Below are 5,908 nucleotides of genomic sequence, written 5' to 3'. Positions count from 1 at the left end.
TTTTAAAAAAATAACAGTCTGTAGAAGCTAGGAAGGGGCTAAAAAAGTAAATCATATGGGAGAAACCTTGAGCAAAGTTACTAATATTTAAAATGGTTCTCCCCCCCCCCCCCCAAGATGGTTGTGGATAAAGCAAGGCAGATCAGGTGTGGGGAGAAGGAGGGCATCCTAATTGTAAGGAAAAATTAATGCTTTGTGGATGCAGGATTTTAATGTGTGTGGGACTTACTTGTTTTCGTGAAGACACAGCCCTGCGTAGGCATATCTCTCAAGACACTAGAACAAAATCTTATCTTCATCCAGCAGAGCTTCCCAAGGCTGTTGGGAAATCCTTCTGAGGTTCTATTTGTATATTGTACTTTACCCATTTGTAAATGTCTAGTGCACTATGTTTTCTGAAGGTTAACACAAATCCTCAATTGCTCTGAGAACCATTAACTTGATTGGGACAATTTCTGAGGACTCAAATGTAAGATATGTACATTCCAAAGGGGTTTCAGACCTGAGGTTCCTTCTGTTCATCCATCATAGTTTCTGTATCAGATGACTGTAGTCTGAGAGGAATAAAGTTCTATTTAATATTATTTATTTATTGAAATTCAGTAACATTGTCGAAGTCATTTTCTACTGCTTTTAACATGCTTTCTTCCATGCCAGCCGTGTTCTAGGTACCGTAACACAAGTGTGACATGGGTCAGACAAGTACAGTAGGCTTATAGTTCACAGTGGATGGGTGGAAAAGACCAGGGAGACAACAGTGAAGTCTAAGATTAACAAATGAATTGGCAGAGATTTGACAGTGATTGTCATGCCTGATTGTGGCTGTGCCTCTTTTTTGTGGACCTTTGTACAGTTAAGGGGACATCATAAACTTTTATAGGATGTTTTCTCTAAACTTCTGCAATGTTTCATGTATCTCCTTCTTGGCTATGCTTGAACAATATTCTTTGAAGAAGAAGAAACTATACAGTTTTTATATCTAAAAATGGTGAGGTCAGGATCACATATTCCCTAATCATTAAATGATATGTGCTTACATGTATGTACATATGTCCTACACTCTTATCATTAAAACAAATTGAACTTCTTTTAAAGAGTTTCAAAATTGCTCTGAAGTTTCAGAGAGATGATATGTTGTTGATGTAATAAACGCTGGCCAATAGATGCCCATCACAACTGGTCTTTTCATGGTATAATTTTTAAGAGGTTGCAGGGAGGAAAATGTGCTCTTAGGGGAGAGCAAGTGATTTCAAATTACGTCTGCCATGTTTACAATGTTACATCAGTTTTCAACCTAAATAAATGTCATCTGCTGGGTCTGCCTCTTTTTAACATTGAGAGAGGATAAAATGGGAAAAGCCCCATTTACTGGTGCTTATTAGGGCAAGGTTTGAGAACCTCTGCTAGATGTTCTTCCAGGCATTTAATATATATATTAAAAACTATACATCTTAAACTTGCTTAGATTTGTGCCTCCGTGAAGGACGGAATTGCCATATACCGTATTTTTTGCTCTATAAGACTCACCAGACCACAAGAAGACCTAGTTTTTGGAGGAGGAAAACAAGAAAAAAAATATTCTGAATCTCAGAAGCCAGAACAGCAAGAGGGATCGCTGCGCAGCGAAAGCAGCAATCCCTCTTGCTGTTCTGGCTTCTGGGATAGCTGCACAGCCTGCATTCACTCCATAAGACGCACACACATTTCCCCTTACTTTTTAGGAGGGGAAAAGTGAGTCTTATAGAGCAAAAAATACGGTACTTTATTTAACGAAGAAATAATAGTCACAGAATACTATAGAAGACCAGTGTATATGAAGCATCCCTTACATTTTAAGGCTTGTTTAATTTTGTTTTCATAACATTAAGGGAAAGCATCCTAGCTTAGAGCAGATATGGGCCATTTTTGTCTGTTTCAGGCATACTTTCTTTCACAGCTCTCCTGTGACCTCACTCTCATTTTCATCCTGATCCCAGAACCACGCTCGGAGCTCTGCACGGCCGAAACTTTTTTCCAGTGTTAGGGAAGCTTATGTACAAACCTTGTACCGGAAATATTCCTCAGCACAGGTTGCAGTGCTTTGTACAAAGCTTGCCCAGATCCTTTTACAGTAAAGAGAGAAACCTTGCCTCTACAAAATCCTGTATATAACTTAAGAATACTCTCAGGCTTTTTTGCATTTCAGTCTTTGCATGCAAAGTGAATGTTCAGTTCTGTGGCTCACCCTACAAGAAACAATGAGGCGGCAACATAACTGGGAAGACTCTGTTCTTCAATGCCCCACTGTGTACAAACTCCAGCAGAAGCCAGTGTTGATTGTTGTCATGGCCGTATACTGTAACTGCCGCCTGAATCTATGCCATATATAACAGAAGGGACCTCACGTCTTGCCCAACTATGTACAGTATATTTTCTTCCACTTCTGTGAAACAATTTGTAATGTATGAATAAACCATCAAATCTCCAGTGTGGTGTGCGAGATATTGAATTGCCTTGAAAATCCTCTTAGATTAGTGGCTCGCAAACGTCTTGGACAGAGGAAGCTAGAGAGCTTATAGGATCCATATGTTAAATTTCCCCCAATCTGCTTGGTTTCTGCCTGTCTTAAACATCATTCCACTTAGCATCTTGCTAGTTTGGATTTTCTCCCAAACTGCTGCTCCTAACGGTGCAGAAAACCTTATGGAGCTGCTACTGTCAACAGGTGTGAGCCCAAAGCCTCTGTAGTCTAACACGAGTGCAATAGTTTCAGATGCTTTCTTGATTCGATTCCTGGGGAACTGGTTCTTGCACCATCCTGCCCTAGTATGTCTTGCATATATGCCTTTTCACTCTGGACTGACTATAAACAGACACGACTTCTGCAGCTAGAGACAATGCATCTCTCAGCTACAAAAAGTTCAGGCAATTAACTTTTAGTCCTCATGACATCTTTGTAGCCTCCTATCCATGCTGTCTCATGAGACAGATGACTGCTCTTTCTCCTTTCCACATAGGAAAAAAAAGTGAAGGAAGGAATATACCCTATATAGCACACAGAAGGAAGTTGACTGCATTTAGTGGTGAAGAGCGGTGCAGTGGTTAGAAGAGAAATCTTAAGAAGTCAATGCAGCAAAATAATTCATTCAATTACTAGAACCTAAGTCAGACTTCCTCAACCTCAGCCCTCCAGATGTTTTTGGCCTACAACTCCCATGATCCTTAGCTAGCAGGACCAGTGGTCAGGGATTATGGGAATTGTAGTCAAAGCATCTGGAGGGCCGAGGTTGAGGAAGCCTGACCTAAGTGAATGGTCAGTTATCCTAGTGCCTTTACTCTCTCTTGACCAAAGCACTGGTCTCTGGAACAAAATAGGGTGGGCACTAGACCAGGGGCACCCACCTTCACTCAGCCATAAAGCTCAGGCTAGCCTACCTTACGCCGAAGAATTGATGCTTTTGAATTATGGTGCTGGAGGAGACTCTTGAGAGTCCCATGGACTGCAAGATCAAACCTCTCCATTCTGAAGGAAATCAGCCCTGAGTGCTCACTGGAAGGATAGATCCTGAAGACAGAAGTGCCTGGCGTGCTCTGGTCCATGGGGTCACGAAGAGTCGGACACGACTAAATGACTAAACAACAACAGCCTAACCTTAAAGGCTTGTCACGTGGATTTTTAAAAGGGTTTGTGCTCTGAGCTTGGAGGAAGACTGGGACAAAAATGTAAATCTAGTAATTGAGTGGACTGTTTGTTGCCTGCATGTTTCCTATTAACATTTTTGCAAAAGGAAAAGCACAGATAATTGAGGGTAGGGTTAACAAAACCCTGAATGCATGAGGAAAGTGGGTGTTTCTGCCACTTTCATGCCAGATCATCAGCTTTGCAGAGGTCTCTGAATGAACTAAATGGACCTCTGGGTCCACTACGGCAAAGCAGTTTTGGCGAGCAACCTCTGCGCCTGACAGTGATGCAAAGGCCCTCAACAGATCCTCATATTGGAGAAAGCGGACAGAAGAATGCTTTCCTCCCTCTTTCGTAACACTAGAACTCATGAACATCTGAGGAAGCTGAAGGGTGGAAGGTTCAGGTCAGATAAAAGAAAGTCCTTCTTTATGCAGTGCATAGGGGTTGGGCTGGGTGTTCATCAGTATGCAGATGACACCCAGCTCTACCTCTCCTTTAAATCAGAACCAGCGAAGGCGGTGAAGGTCCTGTATGAGTGCCTGGAGGCGGTTGGAGGATGGATGGCGGCTAACAGATTGAGGTTGAATCCTGACAAGACAGAAGTACTGTTTTGGGGGGATGGGGCAGGCGGGTGTGAGGGATTCCCTGGTCCTGAATGGGGTAACTGTGCCCCTGAAGGACCAGGTGCACAGCCTGGGAGTCATTTTGGACTCACAGCTGTCCATGGAGGCACAGGTTATGGTAATTCTGTGTCCAGGGCGGCTGTCTACCAGCTCCACCTGGTGCGTAGGCTAAGACCCTATCTGCCTGCGGACTGTCTCGCCAGAGTGGTGCATGCTCTAGTTATCTCCCGCTTGGACTACTGCAATGCACTCTACGTGGGGCTACTTTTGAAGGTGACCCGGAAACTGCAATTAATCCAGAATGCGGCAGCTAAACTGCTGACTGGGAGTGGCCGCCAAGACCACATAACACCAGTCTTGAAAGACCTACATTGGCTCCCAGTACGTTTCCGAGCACAATTCGAAGTGTTGGTGCTGACCTTTAAAGCCCTAAACGGCCTTGGTCCTGTATACCTGAAGGAGCGTCTCCACCCCCATTGTTCAGCCTGGACACTGCGGTCCAGTGCCGAGGTCCTTCTGGCGGTTCCCTCATTGCGAGAAGTGAGGTTACAGGGAACCAGGCAGAGGGCCTTCTCGGTAGTGGCGCCCACCCTGTGGAACACCCTCCCTTCAGATGTGAAGGAAATAAGCAAGCTATCCTATCTTTAAAAGACATCTGAAGGCAGCTCTGTTTAGGGAAGTTTTTAATATTTAATGCTGTACTGTTTTTAACATTTGATTGGGAGCCACCCAGAGTGGCTGGGGAAACTCAGCCAGATGGGTGGGGTATAAATAATATATTATTATTATTATTATTTATTATTATTATTATTAACCGTGGAGTTTGCTCCTCCAGGAGGCGGTGATGGCAACCAACTTGGATGGCTTTAAAAGAGGATTGGACAAATTCACAGATAAGGCTTTTGGTGGAGACTGACCATGCATGTCTATGTCCAACAACGCTTCTACCAGTTGCTTGAAACCACCAGAGGGGAGAGCTGGTCTTGCACTCATGTTCTGCTCCCTAGTTTCCCACAGGCATCTGACTGGCCACTGTGAGAACAGGATACTGGACTAAGCAGGTCTGCAAACTGCAAATAAATCAAGGTGTCCACGATGTAAGCAAGACACCTGCTAGCACACTTCCAAAGCTAAGCAGGGTCTGGCCCGGTTTCAAATTAGATGGGGGCTGCGTGTTGCAATTCCTACATTACAGGGGGGGTTGGACTAGATGACCCATAGGGTCCCTCCCAGCTATACCATTCTACGATTCCATGATCCAAAGGTCCCACGCCAGTTTGGGGCAAACCAGAGCAAACCCGGGAAGCTTGAGGGCAGCGGGCCCCAAGGCAATTTAATAATAATAATAATTTTATTATTTATACCTCGCCCATCGGGCTGGGTTTCCCCAGCCACTCCTCCAGCACATATAAAAACATAATAAAACGTCAAGCCCTGGTGATCAGCTAATGTTTATTGGATGGATTTTCCCCCTAAATTGATTTTTGAATTCTGAATTTATTGTTGTTCATGTATTTTATGCTGTTTTTGTTGCATCAATTAAGTCTTTTAAGTTTGTTGTTAGCTGCCCTGAGCCCGGTTTTCTGAAGCGGGAAGGGCAGGGTATAAATAATAAAACAAA

The sequence above is a fragment of the Podarcis cretensis genome, assembly GCF_951804945.1.
Source record: "Podarcis cretensis genome assembly, chromosome: 6".
Taxonomy (NCBI): Eukaryota; Metazoa; Chordata; class Lepidosauria; order Squamata; family Lacertidae; genus Podarcis; species Podarcis cretensis.
This window is presented reverse-complemented; position numbering follows the sequence as displayed.